General features: G+C 38.9%; 1 protein-coding gene across 35 annotated transcripts in view; it reads left to right on the top strand.

Moving 5' to 3' along the window:
- LOC144312780 (uncharacterized) overlaps window positions 1–26,350 on the top strand; it is a 740,032-nt gene that overhangs the window by 600,611 nt on the left and 113,071 nt on the right. For 11 of the 35 annotated variants that reach the window (XR_013378388.1, XR_013378369.1, XR_013378361.1 and 8 more), the window contains one exon: window positions 12,756–12,888. The exons of 15 other annotated variants lie outside the window; for them this stretch is intronic. The gene's annotated coding sequence lies outside the window, so the exon portion shown is untranslated. Of the gene's footprint in view, window positions 1–7,682; window positions 7,854–8,181; window positions 8,279–12,755; window positions 12,889–14,616; window positions 14,775–16,205; window positions 16,294–24,597; window positions 24,678–25,478; window positions 25,567–26,350 lie in introns of those variants that run through there. 9 more of the 35 variants (XR_013378383.1, XR_013378376.1, XR_013378368.1 and 6 more) reach the window with 6 other exon arrangements.

Here is a 26,350-nt window from a genome sequence, read left to right as displayed (position 1 = left end):
TGTGTGTATCTTGAAGTAAACTAAAAATTATATTGTCTTCCTAATAAAAGATGAAACTTAGACTTGGGTCATTTGGATTTTCTTTTTTCTTTTCTCCTTCCAAATCAAATGTTTGAGTCTTTTAGTAGCCAGCATTCTCTTAGATTTACAGTTGGGTTGAATACATTCAAGTCTCAGCACAATCTTCTTTGTAGTTTTAGTCTTTTTCCAGAAAATCCTCTTGCCCACTATAACCAGTGTACTTGGGGTCATAATATCACTTTCCAGGCATACAGAGAATCCTTGCCCTGCTTGTATGTGTCATTTTGTTGGTATTTGCCACACTTACAGAAAGTCCAGTGGGTTTTAGGAATGTTCAAAATATTTACAGGTATGTTACTGGATGGATGCCCTTACATATATTTTATACCATTGGATATTGTCCCATGAGCCTCTGAGGTTATATTGTTGTTGTTTCAATTTTGATTCCCTTTAATCTTCAGAGTGAGTAATTTATATTGATAGACTATTTATCTGTAGACAGATTATCTTCTGAACATAATCTACCTTCAATTTCACTGATCCATCCTTTCTGCTCTCTCCAGTTTGCTTTTTAAGACTTTCAAGGAAATTTCATTTCAGATATTTTACTTTTCAGTTACAGAATTTTTATTTTATTCTTGCATTAAACTTATTTTTTTGGCCTACTTTCCCTACCTCTTTATTATGATATATTTTTCTTAACATTTGAAAACCTAGATTTAGTAGATCATTTCAAGCCTTGTCTGCTAGTTCCAACATCTTGAACATTTTAGGTTCAGGAGTATTGACATTTTCCTGTCTCTTTGTGAGCCTACTAGGTGTACTGCATATTCTTAATGAAACATTATAGGGACTCTGATTCTGTTTTCTACAGAATGTTCTTTTTAGTTGTAGTAGGCAGTCTAATTAAGTACCAAACTGTCTTTCTTGCAGTGGGCAGAAGTTGAGATCTCAGAGCTCCTTTTAGTTTTATAGCTATTGTTTTACACTGTAAATCTTGGCACTTCCAAGCACTAATGGGAGCCAAAGATTTGAGTGGTATATTCATACTCAGATTTAGAGGCTTTCCCTCTACCCCTTTCCTAGATTTTTCCCTTCATTTTCTAGCTGCCCTGGTAGATCTGAACTCCATGCTCTGACTTCTCAATTCATTATGGTTGACTTCTTGCAGTTTAGGGAATGCCCACAGTACAAAGTTTAATAAATGTGAATGTTTTCCAAAGTAGTTCCCTTCTTTCAAGGGCCAGCTTCCCTCCAATTCCTTCTTGCTTTTGACTTCTGTCTAGGCCTCCTCTTTAAACAATGTGAGTTTGTTTTGTTTTGTTTGTTTTGGTCCATTGTTTACAAATGTAAACTTCACTGCATTACAGAAAATAGAACGAGAGTAAGTAGGTATTTCTAGGTTGCTAGACCAGTACTATTCAATAGAAATATAAACTATGTGACATAATAAAACATTTGTAGTAGCTACATGAAAGTAACAAATAAGAAAGAGTTGTGTTAATAAAATGTATCATTAGAATAAGTAAAACATTACCATTTCAACAAATAACATAAATTTATTAGTAAAATGTTTTCCCTTATTTTTGTTTACTCTAGCTTTGGAATCTGATGTGTGTATTATACTTTATAGCTCTATTTGGATGCTAAATCTTCAGCAGTTAAAGCAGAATGTAGTATTATGGAAATTATGAAGTTATGCTTAGTGGAAAAGTAGCTCAGATTGCTTCGGTTTCTAAATTAATTAAAAATAAAGTAATACTAAAAATCCTCAGTTTTACATATGTTAATGGTTAGTGGCCACATGTGGCTAATGGCTATCATACTGAGCAGTATATATAGGTCTAGCTAATAGTAAAGGATTTCTGTATTTTCATGAAGGAAGCAGCCTTGTAAGGAATAAGTATAACTTTATAGGAACTTAAAATAATTCATATACAAGTACCTCTTTTTTGGAAAACTTTTTTAAAAATAGGCTTTTTCTTTCAATATTTACAGAGATATGAAAAGAAAAAGTCCTAAACTTCTTGCAAAAAGAATTTGGTAACAGGAAAGCCAAATTGGTTTGCATGAAGCACACCATTTATTGCAGACTTTGTCAACAAATTACTAAAATTTTTAATGGAACACATTGTTCATTCTTCTATGAATGTATCCTTCTGGGATTCATATTTAATAATATCCTGGCTATAAACACCTGCTACTTTTAAAGTGTTCTTTTTTGTTGGCTAAGTAATTATAACAATGATCTTGATTATTTAAAAAGTAGTCTTTTGGTATTATTGTTATAATTGCCTTGATTCCCAAGGCAGAATTATGTCTAAATTGGCTTATGTAAAATTCCAGCTGTGCAAACTAGCATAAAAATCTCATAAATGGTGATTGACTTGGTAGAAAATATACCTACAAACCAAGTGTTCTTAGTACCCTATTTGGGGGTGAGAGTCTGTTATAATTCTAATGACTTATCATATTGCTTATAGGTTTTACTGCCCTAGCTGCTTGATTCTGCCTATGCTGAATTCCATCAATGTCTAAAATGAAGAATCTATTTAACCTCCCCCAGATCAAAGCTCTAAAATTTCAGTATCATAAGGCAGGAAACGTTGAATGTGACTAAGAACAGGGAGGTCAATTTGCACCATCTGAATTGGGGCCCAGTGGTCATGCATATGCAATTAATATGGTTAGACTACATAAAATCAGGTGTAGAAGAAAAGAATGGTAAGAAAAGTGATGCTATCTCTCTCTCTCTTTTTTTTTCTAAACCTGGTCAAAGAGGTGACCAGGCAATTAGAGAAGAGGGTGAGAAGACTTCATCATTGTGGGCAGCTCAGTTGACCCTTGGGCACATGGAATCATTTTTTTGAAAGTTTCTTTGGGTGTCTGGGTGGCTTAGTTAAGTGTCTGCCTTAGTTCAGATCATGATCTCAGGGTCCTGAGATCAAGCCCCCACATCAGGCTCCCTGCTCAGCGGGGAGTCTGCTTCTTCCTCTCTGTCTGCTGCCCCAAGCAATACCCGCCCCCCACCTGTCTCATGCTCTCTCTCTCTCTCTCTCTCTCAAATAAAATCTTTAAAGAAAAGTTTCTTGAATACTTGTTATATACCATGTTAGGACTATCTTTGGGGAATACCATTGAATATGATACTCTATGGTGCCTACCCTCATATAGGTAAGATGGTAGGCAAAGTGCTAAGAATGTTACAATTATTACCTCATTTGTCATTAAAAATAAAAAAAAAAAACAATTGGGTGACCCTTTTCAGGAAAAGAAAGCGAGGCCTGAAAAATCACTTCAAGATCAACAAAAATGCATGTGGCAGGGCATGGATTAAACTTCGGTTCCATCACTCTATGTGCTATATTCTTAATCTCTGTTGAGTACTATGGATAGTGGTTTTCTCCGAACTGGTGTCTTTTGGTTCTTTGTGAAAAACGTCTTGCCCTCATTCTAAGATATATAACTTTTGAAATTCAGAAGACCCCCATATCCTTACTCATGACTCTACTGCTCTTGTGAAAATGGATTATTTCTATCTGCTCACAATGGTTCATTATATGAAGCAACAGTGTTATGTATCCTGTATTCCCCTAGTTATTGTAGATCATTTATCCTGGGCTTCAGGAGCTTTGAACTTACAGGAGTGATCCAGGTTTCCAAGAAGCAGATCGTTTTACTTCTTTGAATTAAAATACTAGGTCTTGGGGCAGCCTGCATGGCTCAGTGGTTTACGCCACCTTCAGCCCAGGATTGAGTCCCACATCAGGCTTCCTGCATGGAGCCTGCTTCTCCCTCTGCCTGTGTCTCTGCCTCTCTCTCTCTGTCTCATGAATAAATAAATAAATAAAATACTAGGTCTTTGAACCTGAAATGACACTTAGATTATCTTTCCTGGTCCCCTTGTACTTTAGAGTTTGAAACAAATTCCAAAGAGGGGGCAACTTGTTCAAGATCTAAAGGTTAGTGTCAGTCATTAGACCCAAACACCATTAGCTTGATGCTCAGGTATTGTTCCCTGTGTATTATGGATCACTCTTGCCTTTTAGATTACCTTTCTCTGAAGTTTGGACCAAATAGGAGTCTAAATTGGAATATAGTCTGCAGTGTTCCAGGAGTTCTCATTCTTCCATACCACAAAGATGCTGAAGTTTTCAGAGCATTCCTGTGGGTGTGGGCTGGGAAGTGGGAGTGAGTGAGGGTCACACAACTTAATTATTGCTAAAACATGTGGTACTCACAAAGGGAGGAATGATTTGCTTACTTGGTTTGCTAGCCAGCCTTTTTCATTAAGCATTATGCTTATACATGCTGAAAGGGAAATAAATACCTTATAATCACAGAATCACAGGCTGTTTATTATGACCATCCTTTCTTCTTTCCCCATCTAATGATTAAATCCTACTTTAATATCCCCAGCAAATAGGGTCACCTAGCATCTCCACTGGAAAGTCTTTTATATGTGTTTTCTCTTGTTATTTACAACTCCATTAGGTAAAAATTAAAACTAACCCCATTTTACAAATGATGGCTTGGCTTATAAATATTAAGAAATAGCAATTTGTAATTGTCAGGGCAAGACTTAGGACTTGGCACAGTCAGGATCCTGAATTTTTATTCTACATTCTATCATGTCAAAATTTGCTTGCATACCTCCGGTGACAGGGGACTCATTGGTACCTAGGGCATTCCTGCATATCTTTGGATTATCGTGATTGTGAGAAGGCCTATCCCTTAATGAGGCTAAAATTTGTTCTGTTGGACTTCTGCAAATTAATCCTTCTTTACTTCTTTGATACAGCAGGGCACAAGTGCTATTATCTTCTTATAATGATTTTTTTTTTTTTTTTTTTAGAGGGGCAGAGGCAGAGCGAGAGGAAGAGACAGGATCTCAAGCAGATTCCCCACTGAGCACAGCCTGATATGGGGCTCTATCTCAGTGTGCTGAGATCATGACCTAAACTGGAATTGAGAGTAGGACGTATAAGCGATTGAGCCACCCAGGTACCCCAGTACCTTTTTCTTTAGTTATGGGATCCCCATGACTTTCAAATGGTAACTCCTGGGACATGATTTCTGGTTTCCTTGCTATCTTGTTCCTCACCTCTGAACTCCTTTTAATTTAAATGAGCCTTAGAGCGGGGCTCCTGATTAACTAAAATCTGGGGCCACATTGAATTTATTAGATAGGGGGCAAAGAGATTATCCAATACAGTGACTTAGATAATATGGGAGGGTTTTTTTTTTTCTTCTATTGCACATAAAAGTTCAGAGGAGATGGTCTGAGGTTAGTAGTATTACTCAAAGATCCTCAACTCAGGCTTCCAGAATTTCAATAATCATCATTTCCCAACTGGCAGCATTGAGGACAAGAACCTGCAAAGAAAGCAGCTCCATCTTAAAGGACATGATTGGAAGTGTTGCATTGCTTCTGTGTGTGAGCACTGGCACCTAACTGTAAGGGAGCTGGGAAAGAGCACCTCAATATGGCCAGCCATATTCCTAGTGAAAACTCAAGCAATTCTGTTACTGAAAGAGAAAATGAACACTGGAGGCAATTGCAGATTGCCACCTGAAGTAAGGTGTAAGTGAAAAGGAAGGGGTAGGATGCCTGGGTGGCTTAGTGGTTGAGTGTCTGCCTTTGGCTCAGGGTCTGATTGCGGGACCCAGGGATCAAGTCCTATATTGGGCTCCCTGCAGGGAGCTTGCTCTCCCTTTGCCTCTGTCTCTGCCTCTCTCTGTGTTCTCATGAATAAGTAAATAAAATCTTTAGAAAAAAAAAGGGGGGGCGGGAGGGAAGAAAGGAGGAAAAGGAAGGGGTGAGGGAATGTATCTTTTTGACTCAAGCATGAAAATAGGCACCAGGGAGTTTTAGTATTCTGTTCATCTGTCCTCTAGACAGTCACTTACTAACTTTATCTTTAGTTCTTAAAAGAATATGAATTGTATTCTTTCTTTTTTCTATTTCACAAAGCTATTGTGCTGTAGTTATAAAAGTGATTTTACATGCTGCATTAAATGATTTTATAATGGAATTATAGCCAATATAATTATTTTGTAAGTGATAAAATTGGAAGGAATAGCTTATTAGGACCCAAAGAGGTAGAATTATAGAAGACAGGAGGTTTTCAAAGTCAATAAATGGCAGTGAAGTTACTGAGAAAAACATGTTTATATGTTGTCTCTTCACCTGTCCTTGAGGTTTTATGTAACTTTGGGGATTAGGGGGACCAAACAGTTTAGAGTTAACATTTTTGTTTTATATTTTCACCAGAAATTTGTTGTGATTATTTTCCCCATCCTCACTGAGATTTTTTGGAAGATACAAGATGTCTCTGATAATTGTTCAATAGAGATTTAATTGTATGATAATTGGTTGTACTGTGGATGATTCTGACCATTTAGAAATTGCATAATAAATAAACCATAAATTCTGTGGAGCCCTGAGCATTTTTGTTAAGGCTGGATACTGTGACTTCTACTCACAGCCTAGAGCACATGGCTAGAGGGGGAGAAAATGTGACATAAAAAATGCACACCCACTCTCCATCCACCAGGATTTTCTATAGATTAAGAGAAGTGAATGCATTAAAAGTTCCCAGACTGCCCCTGCCTGGCTTGCACTATATTACTTTACTTCTACCAGGCATATCTACTCTTCACCCCATGTTTCTCGATCACCTGACTCTTGTAAGGTGGTCTTAAGGAACTACCCCTTGAGAAGGTTTGGATTCCCTTTCCAAACTTGATCGTTCTAGTTAAGATCTGTTAAAGAAACTGCCAGAATCTATATTTCCTTCTTCCCTTCTAACAGACTTTGTTCTTGGGAGTGCCAATATGCCCAACTTAGAGTCTACATTTTCCCGTGTCTTTTATAGGTTGGGGGTAAGGGGACACTCAATGTAAACAAAAGTCCTTGGATAGTACCTCTCTGGAAACTGGTAAGCAGGACCAAGCATAGTGAGGTATACTCTTAAGCTTATATCCCTCCCTCCTTTCTTCATACTGAAATGTGGATGTGATGGCAGCAGCGTGGCAGCAGCCATGAGCTAAGAAGGAAGGGTGAGAAGGTTAGAAGTAGCCTGGGTCTCTGACTTGCACTTCCCATACCTGTAGCCTGAGGCTGCCTATTCCCTGACTTCTTCTATATGAGGATCAAATAAGACCTATACCTTTTTTTTTTAATAGTGTCTTAGGATATGTTGTGTAGTAACAGCCTCAGGCAGGGATTCAGGGACAAACATAAAGGAGAGACTGATACATATTAAGGAAAGGGGAAGTAAGAAAGAAATAATGTGGTCTTGGGCGAAGTCTAATCATGGTCTTGTCTATGGGGACCTGGGATCTCTGGAACATAAGTTGCCACAGAGTTGTCTTACTATGAGGCAAAAAGGCTAGCCTCTTCTATCACATATAAGGGAGCCATTGACTGTGGGCTACCACCAGAAGGGGATATGTGCATAATTTTCTGGGTAAGGCTGCTTTTGTCAACTGAGAACAGTTCTCCAGACAAGAGTGACAGTGAGCATTCAACCAATGCCACATAGTCTGGGGTCTGGGTGTGCCAGCCCATTAGAGTAGTCAATGTGGGGTACTGCAATGTCCCACCTCTTGCATTGTTCACATCCACTTCTCACATAAAATTGATTTTATCCACCCAGATTCTCCAGGATTCTGGATTTAAGATTCCTAGGGAAATATTCAAGAGGAAAATTAGCAGAATGAACTCCAGAGCTGCTACAATTGGTCCTGAGGCTGTGACGGATACTTATCCCTCCCCTTCTCTGCCACCTCATTCTAGATGATTTTCATTCTCAGCCAGGACTTACCAGGTATTGGCAGCTTACCTTGGATGCTTCAGACCCTCTTCCCTAAGCAGTCTGAGGCCCCTGGTTGTTTGCTTATCAGGCCGTGGTTTCTCTACTTTCCCATTTAGAGTTAAAGTGGGCATAGGAGTATCAGGAGATGACCCAACAGATAATCTGGATGTCAAACATATGCCTTTTTGTTTTTGTTAAGTGATAGCTGTCCTGCCTCTCATAACTGTCAAGGTTAATTGCCAGAAGGAAAACTCTGTTCTGTGGCTGCTGGTGTATTGACAGTAACCAAGTAACACTTTGGCTTTAAATTTAATGATTTTTTCACTGTGTCTGCTGCCAGAAGTGTCCCCCTCTGGTAACCAGCACACCTAGAATTACAGAGCCTGAAGCTGTGGATATAGAAGTGCATATTCTCCAGCGGGTCACTGGGAATGATGGTGAGAAGCCTTATTCATTCTTTCACTCTTCGGTTTCTTAGAATATTCATTGAATTCCTTTTTTTTTTTCCATTTCAAAGAAATAGCTGTGATTCATAATAATGTTATAGCTATAAAAGTAATTTTCACCCATTGAACAGAGTCGTGTTTTAATGTTAATTTAGCCAATGTTATTCCTTAAGTGATCAGTTTGGAAGAAGCCTACATAAAATGTCTTTTGGTTTAATAGAAAGAATCCTGAAAGACAGCCCTCCATTCTCACAGGTGGCATCTCTAAGTGGCACATTAGTTGTGTGAGTTGTGTGTTTAATAAGCCATTTCATCATTCTATTGGGATGGCAGCTTCTGGAAGTATGTGGTGGGATTCGTGGAACCCAGGGCCATAAGCTGCATGGCCCTCCTAATGAATGTGGGGAAGAATTCATTCACTATTTACACATATACAAATCTTTAGTTACCTGTTTTAGTATACATTTAGCACAGAAGCCCCAGTTGGGGTTTCTTCTTGGTTAATATTGCTTTAATTCACTGTTTTTCCATGATTCACCCATTTTTTTCAGGTGCTGGACTGATTAGTTATATGGATTATGATAGAGACTGTTATTCCTGGGATGCCTGGGTAGCTCAGCAGTTGAATGTCTGCCTTTGGCTCAGGGCCTGATCCTGGATATCCAGGATTGAGTCCCACATCAGGCTCCTTGCATGGGGCCTGCTTCTCCTCCTTCTGCCTGTCTCTGCCTCTCTTTCTGTGTCTCTCATGAATAAATAAATAAACTCATAAAAAAATGTTATTCCTGCATCCTTTAGGTCTTTGAAGGTGGCCCTCATCTCTACCATTCCACCTAGGTGCAATACTGCTTTTTCTATAGCATCTTAGCTAGACATGGGGTGTAGATCTGTGGCTTCTACTTGGTTGTCCTACTATTATAGTTTTCCCCCTATAGGTAAAGGAATCAATGTACAGCTTCTACCACCTAATTATGTTCATTCTAATAATATATTGGGGATCTGGAGAAATGACCACCAGTTGGTCCGCAGGGGAAGTCCTGTGAAAGAGACCTGGGCTAGAACTCCATAGGGCTCTAATGGTGCTTTAGTTCTTTGCATATCATCATTAATTAACTTGGACCCTATATCTAACAGCCCTTGAAATAACTGGATAGTCTTTCTTCTCCAGTATAATATTACCCAAAAGAATGGGTGTAGGTCCTTCTGGGAGAGGACTAGTTGAAATCACTGTATCCACTTGCCATGGTGCTTCCTGGTATGTTGCTCCTGGGGACCTGGCCTCTTCTTTAGTCAATGGGTCCTGATAAAGTATGGGTCTGGAAACTAGTCAGGGATCATGACTTTCCATTGGGGTGCCCAATTATATTTTCTCCAGGAATACCATGTTCTCTTATTCATCTCCATAAAACCCTGCAGGTCAGGCCATGTCCCACCCCTGTGCCTGCCAGTTTTAACTTGCTGTTAATTGCTTTCCTTATTTATGCCCACTCTGCTTTTGATGTTTCAGTCAATTATCAGTGAGCAATGAATGATAAATCACTATTAAATATCATTAGAGAATAGTGACCCATACCAACAAATCCTCCCTTACTCAACTTTATATTGTACCCTTCTCCCACCTTGGTCTAGCACTAGATCTACTCCCAAGCATAGTGTCTAGATACCTGCAGGATATGTAGACCAGCTTTATAGCTTCATTATAGCTTCATTGACTTAGAATTCCTCTTCTCTTTTAACACATCCATAACTTTGCCAGTTGGATCACAATAAGATGTGACTTTAGTTCTTGGTCTGGTGCCCAGAACGTGGGTGAGAACAGATTCTGAGGAAGACCAACATTGTATTATAAGGCACCTGCCCCATTTAGAGTTTCTTCAGTCATCCTGCAAGAGGAATACTTGCCATTTCTATGAGACCAGAGAGTATAGGGTTATCTGGGGGTTTAAAGTGTTCCAGCACATCTATGTAGATATCCTTATCCCAAGTGGACATATCTTATCAGGGACCTAAGTTTGGCATAGACTTAAGATAAGAATTCCATTTTTCCCCCTGAAATTTGTAATCAATCCCTGTGACTGATATTCAGTTTCGTGTACTCTTCAGTTACAGAGTATGGGACTCCTTTTCTAACATATAACGTTATTAAGGCAATAGTTTAGATTTTGGCTCATTTTAGTTCACAACATTTACACAATGAAATGATTTTTTAAAAAAGATTTTGTTATTTATTTGAGAGAGAGAGGGAGCATGAGAGAGAGAGAGAGCTCACACAAGGAGGGTGAGGGGCAGAGGGAGAAGGAGACTTCCTGCTGAGCAGAGAGCCCAGTGTGGAGCTTGATTCCGGGACCCCGGGATCAGGACCTAAGCTGAAGGCAGGCGCTTAACTGACTGAGCCACCCAGGATCCCCAGTGAAATGATTACTTAAAAACTAGTAAATTTACATAATCCTAAATCCAAAATCCATATCCTAAATCATTTTTAGAACATTATCATCACCCCAATAAGATCCTACATGTCTAATGACTGTTAATGAAAAGAGAAGGTCTCTTTAAAATGTCTGGTCCTATTCTGACCTTTTGTCTAGCACTTTGGAAACTAAATGTCCTAAATGGAACAACTCGAATGTTGTTCCAGAACTAGATTGGGGTAGATGGAGCTGGAAAGGGATCTATGAATAGGGCAAGGACAGGAGGGCCTTTCTGATCAAAACAGGTGGCAAATGGATCATGTGAGAATAATCCAGGTTATTGTTCTCATTGGAGCAACAATCCTAGCAGTGATCTGTAAGCACGGAGTTGCTCAGCTAGTGGTTCCTAAATTGGGAGGGACATCAGAATCACCAAGAAGATGTGTCATGAATACATATTTTTGGGCCCTGCTGCTGGAGATTGTAATTCACCAGGTCAGAGGTACAGATTCACATTCTTAGCAGGATGCCTTGATAATTCTCACAATTCACCAGGTTGGGAGCTATTATTCTGGTAGTGTAAGTTTGCTTTTTCAGTAGTAGTTGTAAATTTTTTCCAGGAAACACATTTGTGGTATTGAGTCAGAAAGTATTGGAGAGAGATATATATATATAAATGTTTAATCCATGGATAGAAAATAAAACCCAGCACATTGGTATTTCACATTCTTGTATGTAGAGATGTTTATCTCTTTTCTGAAGTGAAAAAAAAAAAAAAAAGAATTGCCTCAAGGAATTAGGCCTGTAACACTTAGGTTTGTTTAGTTAAGGATCATAAACATAAGGGAGGCAAGGCATTGTGAACATGATATGACCCAGAGGTAAAGAAGCTGAAGTTCATAGCATATTGGAAGCATAGAACAGGGAGTCACTGGGATATCCAGAAAGTTGTCACTTCTGTAGAATTTCCACAAATGAATCCAGACCATTTTGTATGATTCTTTCTAGCTTCAGAATCTCACAACTCTGATTAAGTACTGTGATTATTTAGAAGAGAAAGGGATATTTGATCATAAAATAGGTCAAGTATTATCTTCACCCTTTATGGAAATGAGTCAGGGGTTAATATAAGGCAATCTAACTCTTTTCAGCCCACATCAGATTTCTCACTAAATCCTCAAATTTCTACCTTTAAATTATTTCCAGACTTGGACCATTTTCCACCTTTTTCCTCCCTGTAACCTCTTAGGACATTTCCAGCATTTCTTTTGAATTATCACAATAACCTATAATTAGACTTTCTCCAGACCTTACCATGTACTAAACACACATGCACACATTCTATTTGCATTACAAAAGACTAATTGATTCTGTGAAAATACAGTCTCTAGTATAAATCTTCCAGTAGCTATACATCAACCTCATAGTAAAAGTCAATGTCTTTATCATGACCACAAGGGCCCTACATTATCCCATCTAGCTCACTCTTACTACTCTTTCCCTTGATCATTCTGCTTTAGCCACAGTGGTGAGCTCTCTGTTGGTTGAACATATCAGGTACCTTCCTGCCTCAGGATAGTGATACCTGCTGTTTCCTCCATCTGGAGTGTTATTCCCCACTCTCTGGGTTCTTCTAGATCTTAGCACAACCATCTCAGTGAAGCCTGTCTTGGCCATCCTATTTAAAACTTTAATCCTGCCTGGGACACATTTTTAATATCTCTCCATGCTCTATTTTATATCCTTAGCACCTAACATTATCTACTTATGATCTATTTATGTACCTTACTGTCTATCTCATCAATCAGGGTAATGAAAGCTCTGTCAAGACAGAACAATGCCTGATTCTAGGTGCTCAGTAATTACTGGCATTAGTGAAAAAAGATCTATTATACAATTATTGGTTAATTCTCTGTTTTAGCCTGGGAATTTTGTTTATTTGTGAATGAGATGAAGTGGGACTTTATTCCTCAGAGCTCAAAAAAGAATAGATTTCTGAGAATTAGAGAACACTGGATATTATAATCAAGTTGACTTGTGTCCTAAACCTCTGACTTCAGCAATCAGAATGTGAAGCTGCAGTGGATCTTGAGTATCATTTGGTCCAGTCTTATATTTTACAAATAAGGAAAATGAGGCTCAGAGCAAAAAAGGGATTGCCTAAGGTCATCAAACTGAGTGGCATGTGCTGAGGTAAGATTTTTCCTCCTCGATTGCAGTACAGTTATGCCTTTCTTGGTCTTTTGTTCACAAGTGAACATTTTCTGATAACTTTTGAACTGAGATGTTCTTAACAATTGTTATTCTTGAGGAGAAAAATATTTTGATTTTAGCAAAACCGTGCTCAGTCTCATACATAATTTTTTCATACCCAGTAAATAATTCTTTAAATATTCCTGTTTATAACATGCCTATTTTTTCTTTTTACTACATGTAAACATTATGAACTATGTGCAGTTTTGACAAGGTGCCCATGTTCTGAGAACCCTGAAGGGCAAAGTGCTGTCATTGCGTGTATTTGATTATTTAGTAAGTATTAATTGAATACCAGTATGTGCAAGAAATAATCCTAGGTCCTGAGATTCCAGTGATAAATAACACAACTGAGGCCCTTGTAGAGGACATGGAAGATAAAATGATAGCAAAAATAATTGCAGATAATTATATGTGCCTTGAAGAAAACAAAACAGATATGCAATAGAGATGGGATCAGAAAAAAAAATTGTTAGAAGGCAACATCCGAACAGAGGCCTCAAAGAAAAGAACCAATCAGCCACCTGATGATATGGGATGGAGTGGAGTAGACAGACACCAGCAAGAATACAGGTTTTATGCTGGAAATAGGCTTATCATGATCAAGGAAGAAGAGAAAGGACAAGTTGATTGTGGCAATACAAACAAAAGGAAGGTTGGTAGAAGATGAGGTCAGAAAAAGAGTAGGAATTTGATCACCAAACCTGAGTCCCAATGAAGATCTTGGGAAGCCCTAGGGGGAAGTGATTTAAAGCAGGGAGTAACCGCTGTGGTTTAGATTTGGAAAATCCCACAGTGGTTAATGAGTAGAGAATGTGTTTCAGGCCGCCTGGGTGGCTCAGCAGCTGATTGTTTGCCTTTGGCTCAGGGCATGATCCTGGGGTCCCCGAATCCAGGCCTATGTCAGGCTCCCTGCAAGGAGCCTGCTTCTCCTCTCTCTTTCTCTCTCTATCTCTTTCTCTCTTTCTTACTCTCTCTCTCTCTCTCTCACTCTCTGTGTCTCTCATGAATAAATAAATGTTAAAAAAAAAATGTGTTTCAGAGGATCAAAAGTAGAACCAGTCAGATCTTAGGGGGAAAAAAATCAGTCAAGAGAAGACAGTGGCTTGGAGAAAAGAAGTTACAGTAGAGACAGAGAGATCCCATTATGTGGTGTAGGTACCACACTAACGACTGCTCAAGTGACCAAATCTCATAAAGTGTCTGCCTGTGGACAACCCATTCTGAAAGGACAAAGGGGAAATGGTGGATAGGTTTGGTCAATTTCATCAAAAGGGGATACATTGTTACATATGGTTGGAAGGCACACTTCACAGATTACTGGGTCAAGAAGATGTTATTAAAAGAAGATGCAGAGTGAATGGGTGACGGGCACTGGGGGTTATTCTGTATGTTAGTAAATTGAACACCAATAAAAAAAGAAAGAAAGAAAGAAAGAAAGAAAGAAAGAAAGAAAGAAAGAAAGAAAGAAAGAAAGAAAGAAAGAAAGATGCAGAGAGGATTGCTCTGTGGCCAAATAAGTGCAGGGAACAGATCCAGTAGATTTCCATTTGGAGATTCACAGTGCAGATTAATTTATTCTGAGAGCTCTAGAGTTAACTTCATTTTTCCCATACTTCTTCAAAATCTTTAATCAAGAAATTGTTTTCTTTTTTGCCTTCCTCCCAGAACACTCACTAGTAAGCTGAGGGAGATGGTCTTAAGCAAGCTGATGCAGTGGAATAGAGACATTATTCTCTACTGCCATCACTGACTTTATTTTGTGTGCTATTGGACACACCACTTTTCCTACTGGAACATCATTGTCCTCATCAGTAAAATATAAGGTCAGAATAATGGGTCATCAGCTTCACTTTCTTTTATACAGTTGTTTAAAGTTGTTTTTCCTATAAATCCTCAAAGAGTAGTTGCTTGAGATAAAGCTAGTAACTCAGTTTAAATGAGTTTGGCGGTAATGCTTCAACCCACCCTTATCTTCCTGAGCTGATAGTGACATGATTTCTTTGTACTGTGTGAGAATTTTTTATCATCTTCACTTGCAAAGGAGGTATTTAATAACTGGATCAGAACTGTTGCTAGCCCAAGGTCTGAATCTCCTAGGAGAAGAGTTACAATACTGTGAAGGTGGGTTAGACCGAATGGATTTACAGTACAGCTGGTAATACTCACTTAGATGTTACTAGGCAACTGTGCAGGGTGGGATGGAAAAGATATCGATACTCAGACTTTGTCTTGTAAGCCCATTTGCTTCAAATCTCAAGAGATGCATTTCTTAGCAAAAAGTGGAGTACTGAAAAAACATTCTTTTGTTCAAAATTTTTTCTGTACTTTGGAAACAATGAGGACATAAGGCATATTTTTGCATGTTGAAGGTTGCATTAGCTCCTTTACCAAAAGATCCATCCTACCTTCTGTCTTTCCTTCATTCTTTCCTTTCTTTCACATTTTGAGGATGAGTCAGCCTATTTCTCTGGACCTTGAACATCTTTAGCTGTGCTTTTGGGAACCATAAGCAAGCCTGAGGAATAGGCAGGCAGTACAGAGAGAGACTATCAGGGGGCTGGTGGAGGAAATGGGGTTAAAAAGCTATGGAATCATGGAGGAGGTAAGAAAGAAGATAAAAATAAGAAAGATTAATGGAGAAGTACACTCAATTTGGAGTAGGAAAGACAGAGGAAGCATATTCAAATTGATGTTACTTTTTTGGTTCAAAGAGACATAAGGACAGCTAAGCCCTTAGTTATCTAAGGGATTTCCAAAAGTCATTTGTTAACCTAACAAATGGCACTTTTATCTTTCCTATCACAGGAAATTGCAAGATTTTAGAAGCTCTTCACTAAGAACAGAGAATTTTGTCTTTGGCAGCTCAGTATCTGAGCTCTTCCTGAGGTCTCAGTAATCTGTTTTGGGAAAGGAGGTAGATATGGAAAGAGAAGCAGTTGGAGTATACAGAGTGAATCAGGGAGAGGAAAACAACCAGGGATAGAAGAAACTAATTTGTTGGAAATGCAAGAACAGGGGCAAAAGAATACAGTCGTGAAGGAGCTTGATTTGGCAAAAGTTTCAGTGAGATTGAGAGTGAGTTGGGGCAGAAAAGAAGCTTTGGAGCAGATATGGGTATAATGTGTGAAGAAGGGGGAAGAAGGTTTCCATGGATGTAAATTGGAGCTCCTTGTATGATGTTATTGAGGTAGCACCAGTAAAGATGGCAATCACTTGTAATTGCCTCTGATCCCTGTCCACTGCCTATGACACAGATCAAGGACTAGATGACATGCAGCCACAGCTGACAGCAAAGATGGAAAGGAGAGGAAGAGCTGAGAGGGGTGAGTGGAATGATACATACATGGAAGTAAGTGCATAGGGAAGGAATGGAAACGTTTCCTATTTTCACCAAAGACTCAAAATTCTAAGCAAGAAATTTTAGATTAAGTAGCAATGCACTCCCTGGCTGTACAAGTGTACTATGAAAATTTTTTTTGATATTCACATAACCTGGCAAATCTGATTCCTGGCTTTTTAAAGAAAATGTTGACTATAGCATCTTTCTGGCTTACTGAGAGAACACCTCTTCTGTGAGAGAAGAATACATTGAGCAGATTTCCTGGTCTGAGCATTTGTGATTTAATGATTCAGTACCACTGAAATGAATTTTAATATAGTCAACACCAATTCTGAATACTTATCCCAACACACTATTTTCACTGGCTTTGCCGTCTTGAGATTTCCATCGACTGTGTTGCATTCAGTCTTACTTCTGAGGCTGCAGTCAAGAGGCTGGATAGAATGAAATCACCACCCTATTACTATTTATGTAAATGTTCAGCAGGGTTTTGGGGTGTCAGCAATAATCACCCCAGAATTCTGTGGTGGTCAATGTACCAGTTACACTGACAGAGTTCAGTATTGTTTTAAGAGAAGCATCAGCATATGGAATTATATCACAAGTGTATACCATAGAACGTGGAGCATGCAAGATCTTGTTTGGCAAAAGAGTTTATTTATTTATTTTTTTTTAGAGCAGTTTTGGATTTGGACAGAGGGAGAAGCAGGCTCCATGCACCGGGAGCCCAACGTGGGATTCGATCCCGGGTCTCCAGGATCGTGCCCTGGGCCAAAGGCAGGCGCTAAACTGCTGCGCCACCCAGGGATCCCGGCAAAAGAGTTTAATAGTCAAATCAGTTTGCACACTTTAAGCACTGCTGGTTTAATATAAAAGCCACTCTGTTAAGAGTGAAAGGACTATATATCTAGTAGCAGGTGTGCACTTAACATTGTATATTACCTCAACAAGCCCCTGAAACTGTAGGACTATGAATTGGAGGTCACACTCTCTGTCTTCTCTACACAATAGGGTTATAACCTATCATTTAGTTGTGGTCTACGGGGTGAAGTCCTGGCTCTATGGTCAGAGAGCTTATATTAGAATTCTAGCTCTATCTCCTAAAGCTGTGTGACTAGACCATGTTACTAGATTTGCCTGAGCATTAGTTTATCCTTAGGTGTGAATAATTGTGTATTTATCTAATGGGGCTGTTAGAGGTAGATGAGGTCACTAATTGTCATCCTAGTACTACTTTAATAGTTATTAGGCCAGTCATATGATTAGCAATATTATGATTAGCTCAAACAATGATTATAATTATGAAACTTTTTTTTTTTAAAGTAGGAATAGGAGCAGGAACAGCAGTAGTAATTATTGTTGATTGAGCACTTGGGTTTTTTCCAGGCACTGTTCTAAGAACTTACAGGATTTTTATGAGAATTAAGTAACATCAGTTAGGTATCTAATTATACCTATTTTTTTTTAAATTATACCTATTTTTACAGAGAAGGATTGCTGTGGTTCAGGAGGTTGAACCTGTTCAGTCGTCTAGTCTGAAAGTGGCAGAGCTATGTACTCCTATGCAATGCCAGAGGATTCTTTTTTTCAAGTAAACTTCATACCCTTGTGGGCTCAAATTCAAACCCCGAGATCAAGAGTTGCATGCTCTACCAACTAAGCCAGGTGGGGCTTCAGTGCTGGAGGATTTTAACCTACTTTCTATCCCAAGTTAAATGTCCCTTTCAACCGCCTGTTGGTGCTGTTAGCATCTCTGTTTTCCAGCTCTGTGAGGGCTTTAAGAGGAAAAACTAGGGATTCTTCAGAGTTCACCAGCAAATCATTATGAGTGGAAATTAAAGAAGTATAGACAGGATAAGCACTAGAGGCACTTAGATTTCCCTACTGATTTTTCTTTCTCAATGACTATTATTAAGTATTTAACTGTAATTGAAAGGGTAGTGCTGTATATTAGATGTAAAAGGAGAATTTTTATATGCTGATTATTGATTTAAAAAAATAAAGTGGATGGCACTGAGTTCTCAGAGGGGTTATTGTACTGTGAATCCACAATAGCTGGAGCAGAGCCCTCTGTGACAAGTAGCGCGTGTTCTGGAAATGTTGAAGGGGGCCTTGCAGGTCTTGGAAGAAAAATGGGCAAGATTGCCATCTAGTGGACTCTGAGCTAACTTCAGCTAAAAAAAAAAAAAGCCGTGTTTAGTGAAACCTGTCTAAAATAAATTACATTAATGGATACTTTATTTAAATATGTAATGGAGAAATGTATATTGAGTCAGACCAATACTCAAACTGAATTCTGAGTTGGTCAGTGGAAAACCAAAATGTATGCTAAAGGCTCAGACGCACAGGATTTTAGCACTAAAGAGAATCTAAGATTAGCATCTTCAACCTCTTCCTTTTGCAGCCCAAGGGAGGGCAGTAACTTGCTTAGGATCACGTGAGCATGAGGACTTATGCTCAAGGCTTCATAAATCCATGTTCCAGGCTCAGACTTTTATATAGAGTGCAGAGCAGAGCACTATCCTTTATAAACAAAACATAAACAAAATGGGAATCCATCCCAAATTGTATAAATCCAGCTAGCCATTATAGATTCACATTTACAAAAGAAGATGGATATTATAAGCAGTAAACTGTTTGAACTCTTTTTGGAAACCTCTCTGCACACTTACGTCACGGTGATGGAAAATAACAGTATTTTAATCAGGGTTCAAGAGCATTTCTCCGTGTCTGTTATTTAGGGATGTGCTAAATACACATAACTGAAGAGTATGTTATAGGACTCTGTTGATGATAAAAGTTTGTTGACTTTTATTCTATCCCCATTCAGCTATCAACTTTTGATGTTTGTGTCCATGTTTCTCATAGGAAGAAACCAAAGGGAAGGGAAGGACGAAGAGTTTTACTCCTTGGAAATGTCAGTTGAGCTATTTCAGATGGAGGGGAAAGAATAAACCCCTATTTTGAGTCACAGCTGTGTCCCATCCAGGCTGTGTTGTCTGAAGTTTTTGTTTGTTCATCTCTGGAGTAGAGATGGTGATAATGTGCCTCCTCAGCTCAGGGTCCTTGTGAGATTTAAGAGGGAGGACATGTAACACAGTACCCTGTAGGGTTTCTCCATCTCTTTCTCCTCCCCCTCTGCCTTCCTCCTTCCTTCTCTGTGGGAAGTGGTCGTATTTATATTCAGCCTTCCTAGCCTTTTCTCCTTAGATTCCAAACCAAACCTGCAGACACACTGAAAGAATAGCTCACTGGATATCCAAACATCCTTCTGGACAATTCACCAGTTGTTAATATTTGAATGTTGTATCACGGGTGCCCTTCACAGCTTTTCTGTGTGTATCACCAAAACATCACCTTTTCACTATAACCGCGCTACCATAAACACCACAGAGGAAGCTCGTGATTCTGTAGAGCTAATATTCTTTATGTTCAGCTTGCTTTAATGGTCCTCTTCATGATTTTTATATGATTATTTTTCAACCCAGGATCCAGCCAAGGTTCTATTTGGTGGTTATTTCACTGGAGGTTCTTGTCTTCTAGAACAGTGCTCCTAAAACTAAATGTTTTATTTTTCAGGATGTTAATGTTTTGAAGACCTTAGAAGGCAGATTATAACACTCTGATGCCAACTTTGATCACTTGATTAAGAAGGTAGAGAGATTAAGAAGATTTCTTTTTAGTTAAAAAAATTTTTAAAAAAGGTAACTGCTGGGCATCTCTGTTGTAAAGGTGTATTTTTCTGGTTGAAATAAGTATTTGGGGGATAATAATTAGGGTTTCGTGAACATTCTGTCCCCAAATATATTTTGACCCACAGTTTTTATGTATCCATGAGGGAACTGTAGCTGAATTGTGACTAGTTTGGAAATTGAAAAATGGTAATTTTCCCCCTATTTTCGGCTACAGTGATTACCTGTCAATTTCTTAAAAAAGAAGAACTTTCCCTTTTCTTCCCCTCAGGTGCTATTAGAGACCCCCAATTTTTTTTTTAATCCATTGCCATCATTTTCCTTAAAGTTCAGGTTGTTGCAAACTTGGTCAATGATAGCTCCTTGGGGTTGGCTCCTCTGTTTGTGTACTAGACTGTTTCCTTTCTGGCACAAGCTGTCAGGAGGCTCCTCTTGTACTTTTTGTAACCCACCCTGGAATTAGGAATTAGCACTTAAAGGAATGGAGAACAATACTTAGAAACCGAGACCAAAGTACTAGATTAAGCAGTATACAAATGTTTTTAAAACCCTGGTTTTAGTGTAAAATAAGATTAGAGAAAAATGTACTTGGCTTTGGGTTTTTTGTCAAATGACCCCTCTGCTTGGTTAAATCCTCCTTCAACTTTTAACTGCTCACATTTTCTGAGGAAACCATAAAGTCCCAGGTCCCTCAGGATTAGGATCATTCTCCCCTAACATATCTGCTTTTGGAGCTCTAAACTTTCCTAACGCGTATCACATGTATAAATATTCAAAGATTATCTTGTCTGAAAGGGATAACTGAACGTTCCCAGATACCCCTTCCCCAACACATGTATAGCCTCCTTCTCCTGCTATGAACATCTGCCCCAATGTAACACATTATCATTGAGGCGTTATTGCCACCCAACATCCACAGTTGACATTAGGGTTCACTCATGATGTTACACATTCTGTGGGCTTTGACAAATGTATGATATTTCTATTGTAGTATACAGAATAGTTTCACTGCCCTAAAAATCCTTTGTGCTCTGCCTAGAAATCCTTCCCTCTTCCTTAAGCCCTGGCAACAACTAACATTTTTTCTATCTCTATAATTTTGTCTTTTTTGGAACATCCTATATTGGCAATCATACAGTATGTTGCCTTTACAGATTGAGTTCTTTCTCTCAATAATATGCATTTGTTTCCTCCATGTTTTTTTCATGGCTTGATTGCTTATTTCTTGTTACTGCTAAATAATATTCTGTTATGTGTTGTTACCACAGTTTATCGCATACCGAAGGACATCTTGGTGGCTTCCAAGTTTTGGTAATTAGTAATAAAGTTGCTATAAACATTGATGTGCAGGTCTTTTGTGTGTGCATACAAATTGTCAGCTCATTCGTGTGAGAACCAAGGAGCAGGATTGCTTGAATTATATGGTATAAGTAGATTTAATTTTATTAAAAATGGTGGAGCATTTTTTATTTGTATTAAATTGCAGACGTATGTCCTCACAATCGCCTCCTCTCTGTCATAGATATGGCACTACAGCTAATAGGTTGGATGCTATTGTTACTTCTACTCCTTTTTATTGTAGTCAAATTTTTCCACCCTTTTCTCCCAGATCAGTGTAGTGATGTGGGTTCCATCTAGTGGACATAGAGAAAATGTCTTTTCATAGAACAAAAACCACCACCAAAAGATTCATGCAAACTAAATCAATCAAAATCCCTTCTGTATTGTGCTACATAAGAAAAACATTCCAATGTTTTGGACCTGGAACAAGTGTTTGGACTACAGCAGAGTCCTAACCTTGGAGAAGTATGTTAGGAAAATAGCAGAATCAGCAGCAAGTCAACACTCTGAATTTCTTAATTTATTCATCAGAATGACTTGGGATCTTCATTAATATACAGAGCTTTTGGAGAGAGAAGAATGCCATAGAGGAGATAATTAAAGGATAAAAAGTGGTCATTGTCTCTAGAACTCCTACTCTTTTTGTAGAAGAAGACCAATTAGAAACATACCAGAGGGCAGCCCCGGTGGCCCAGCAGCGCCGCCTGCAGCCTGGGGTGTGATCCTGGAGACCCTGGATGGAGTCCCACATTGGGCTTCCTGCATGGAGCCTGCTTCTTCCTCTGCCTGTGTCTCTGACTCTCTCTTTCTTTCTCTCTCTCTCTCTGAATAAATAAATAAATCTTTTTTTAAAAAAAGAAACATACCAGATATGATGATACAATATTAAACTGTAAATTGCAGATGGGAGGAGAGGGAAACACAGAGGGTAAATGTCACTGAAAAACTATGAGCAGTCACAAGTCTTGAAATAGGAAGAGGCTATGGAGAGCTTCATGAAAAATGGCTAAAGTCAGGGCATAGAAAAAAAGTTTGAATTACAGAGTTCCATGCAGAATATCTATATCTATTTGTTCTAATTCACTGAGACTTTGAGAGGAGGCAGGGGGTAAGTGAAATAATTGAACTATCTCTAGGAGACTCTAATGAAGAGTAATTGAGATAATAAAAGATAATGCTAACACTTTAAATGATGATTGGAAGAGCTAACTGTTGCTGATGTCGCCTATGTGGAGTCACTGCCCTAATTACTTTTACATATATTATCTCATTTAAACTTTGTAACAATCAGATGAGGTATAGGTATTACAATCTTCTTTGTTTTAATTTGAGGAAATTTAGGCCTCAAAAGTATTTTTTTTATAACTTTAACTAAATTATAAAGCTAGAAAGTGGAAGAGCCTGGATTTAAGCCCAGAAGGAAGATTTCAGGGCCTCTGATCTCTTGAATTCTGCTAGATGGAGTGAAACAAATGGGATGAAACAGATTGAGGAACCTGAATTATGGACCTATTCTCTTCTTGATGTATCTAGGGCAAATGCAATTCTGTTCCTGGGCACGAGTTTCTTCACCTGTTTAGTGAGAATATCAAAATTAGGTACCTTTAATGTATCCCTTGGTTCTAAAATATGTGATTATATTTAGGATGCTCAATACTTTGTTTTGATAATTAAATAATATTAAAATATCTAAATATCTACTTGAGATTTTATGTTAAAATAAAGGGGCAATGTAATATACTCCAAATTGATCATACTTATTTTCTGTAGTGTTTGGTGTTATTTCTCCACTCATTCATGATTTTGAGTTCTGTGTTTTTTTATTTTTCAAAAAGTTTTTATTTATTTATTCATGAGAGACAGAGAGAGAGAGAGAGAGGCAGAGACACGGGCAGAGGGAAAAGCAGGCTCCATGCAGGGAGCCTGATGTGGGACTCGATCCCGGGTCTCCAGGATCAGGCCCTGGGCTGAAGGCTAAACCGCTGAGCCACATGGGCTGCTCTGTGTTTCTTTTTCAGTAAGTCTGGTTAGAGATTTGTCAATTTTACTGATTTCTTTCAAAGAACCAGCTCCTTGTTTCACTGATATATTGTACTTTTTTAGTTTCTATATCATTTATTTCTGCTCTAATCTTTATTATTTCCCTCCTTGTGCTAGTTTAGGTTTTGTTTTCTTTTTCTAGCCACACTTCTTTTCTGATTTAAAATGGCTATTCTGGGAGTGCCTGGGTAGCTCAGTTGGTTAAGTGTTAGACTCTTGATTTTGGCTCAGGATTGTAAGACGGAGTCTCACCTTGGGGCTCTGTGCTGAGCATGGAGCCTGCTTAAGATTCTCCCTCTCCTCCTTCCTCCCCTTCTCTCCGTTTCTTCCTCTCTCTCTCTCAAAATAAATAGCCTATTCTGTAAGGCAGATGTTAAGATCATCCTATGTGGACAATTCTACTACTACTGTCAGCATGAGGGAAATAAAAATCTACCTTGGCTTAAAATACTATTGGAGAGTCAGCTCGGTGAAAAGGGAAGCAATGGAAGTCTAACCATTCCTGACTCACCTCCTCCTCCCCCACTTGTATCTGTTGAGACCTGTTGATAGAACTCACAAAGCTCTGTTGAGTCTGTCTGAAGCTCCACTGAATTTACACAGTTTTTTTTTAAGACTTAATTTATTTATTCATGAGAGACAGAGAGAGAGAGAGAGAGAGACAGAGACACAGGCAAAGGGAGAAGCAGGCTCCATGCAGGGAGCCCGACGTGGGACTCGATCCCAGGTCTCCAGGATCACGCCCTGGGCCGAAGGCAGTGCTAAACCACTGAGCCACCTGGGCTGCCCTACACAAAGTTTCTTTGCATCTTTTCAGAGCACTCATTCCTAACACCTTTATCCTAACTCGGGACATCATATTGTTCCTGAGAACTACTATACTGGCTCCCTTACAAGTCTCCCTGACTCTGTATGGCCTCCTTCCAATTCATTTTTCACACTGTGAGTTGAGTAATCTTCTCATGTAATTCTGCTGACACCCATCCAGTAGCTTCTCTGTGTACTTGGGATATCTTCCCAGAATTCTCATTTCATTCACATGGTTTAGGAGGTATTTCCTGTTTAAGACATTGCTTACCTTCCAACCCCAAGGCCACATTGCTCCCTATCCTGAATTTTTAAAGCTTAGACTTTATTATCATTGAAGAGTCCTTGACTTTCATCCTTACAGTATAAGTTGTCTTGACATTCTGTAGTACTTAATCCTGGCACCTGTTGTACTATGATGCAGTCACCTTTATTGCCTATAGAACTGTAAGAACCATGAAGGAAAGAATCCTATCTGCCTGTTCACACTCCTGTTCCTCATTTGAGTAAGTGCTTATATTAAAAGAACAAATGCCTAACGAATGAATGAATAAATACATGAATGAACCAACAAACTGAAAAATCAGTGTTTGAATACCTAGGAGATTTACCAAAGGCCAGGGTTAAATGAGGGCTAAAGATCACATAGCCTAACTCCCATGTAGCCTGCCTACTTTGTGTACCATGTAAAATGGCACTTACCTTCTGCTAGTCCTAAGTAAGCTAAACCCCAGTGGTGTGAGAGACCTCAGTCTCTGCTGTTCTACTGAGCTCTCTGACTCAGAGCCCCCACTGTGCGGCTGAACATCACCTAGACATTTGAGCCCCTTCTGTTCCCCCTGGCTCTGGAGTTTCCTTGCTATCTTTCCCTCTGGTCTGTGGTCCCCTGTATGGCAGCCTCTGTTTTCATTTATTGTTCTGGATATTGATAGGTGCCCTTGATCTGAAACAACATGCCCCTTGAGCCTATGACGTTTTTCAATTTTAATGCCTTACTTCCCTAAATGTACCTTATTCTTTCATTCTAGAATTCCTATTATTTGGATGTTGGAATGCATGGACTGTTGGTCTAATTTTAAATATATCTATCTTTGTCTTTTTGCTCTACTTTCTAGTTTCCCTAAACTATTTTCTAACTCTTCTGTGAGACTTAAATTTCTGCTAAACTTTTTTTTTTTTTCCCCTTAAGTAGGCTCTATGCACAGTATGAATCTCACGACCCTGAGATCAAGAGTTGCATTCTCTACTGACAGCCAGGTGCCCCACTGCTAAACTTTAATATCTAAGAGCTCTGTTTGGTTTTTCAGAAATCTACCCCTTTTTGGATCGTATACATGTTTTATTGATGAATATTTGCTGTTATTTCTGAAGATATGGTGGGATATCAGGATATCGGTAGGATGTTATTTAAACTTTTCTTCTTGGCTTTCTGTCAGCTGCATTTTACATTAGGGGCTTGATATTTTCTAAAAAAAAAAAAAATCTCAGATGTTTGGGATCCTGTTTGTTTTATTTAAGAGTGGGGTACTTGAAATGTAGAAGCACTGAGCATGAGGTTGGTGCTGGTCAACAGCGGACTTTACTGGGGGTAATCTGAGAGGACTCTCAGGTGGGAGGGTTCCCCTAAATGTGAATATCTTTAAGTCTTTCCTCTAATCAGATTCCTCAGAGGAGATTCTTCTAATGCCCTGCCTGAAAAGTGAGATTTGACTGCTAGTTTTCTGAGAGCCAAGGAAGGGGATGGGGATGCCAGGGCTCAGCATTCAGTAGTAACTTCATAATCTAGGGAAGAAGAAACATCTGAAAAGGAAAAAGAAAAAGAACCCAGTACCCCTCATTCACAACCAAAAGTTAGTCTGCCTACAACAAGATCTAGTTTGGTTCCAGAAAGGGAAATAAAACTCACTTTTCCATAAAGATTAATGTATTGGCTAGAAATTGCTTGCTCCTGGGTTGAAACAAAGTTTTGTGTCTTAAAGATTGATGGATTTATTTTATTTTTTATTTTATTTTATTTTTACCTACAGGGGACAAGAATAGTCTTGGGGTCTATAAGAATTTTCACTCAGTTTGCGTCCTGGCAGAGTCGCCCCTGCCCCCCTCCCCCCAAAAAAGAATTCTCATTCAGGAAGAGAGAAAGAGGGCAGCCCAGGTGGCTCAGTGGTTTAGTGCTGCCTTC

The sequence above is a fragment of the Canis aureus genome, chromosome 4, assembly GCF_053574225.1.
Source record: "Canis aureus isolate CA01 chromosome 4, VMU_Caureus_v.1.0, whole genome shotgun sequence".
Lineage (NCBI taxonomy): Eukaryota > Metazoa > Chordata > Mammalia > Carnivora > Canidae > Canis > Canis aureus.
Note: the sequence above shows the minus strand (reverse complement) of the source record. Positions and strands in the feature narration are given on the sequence as shown.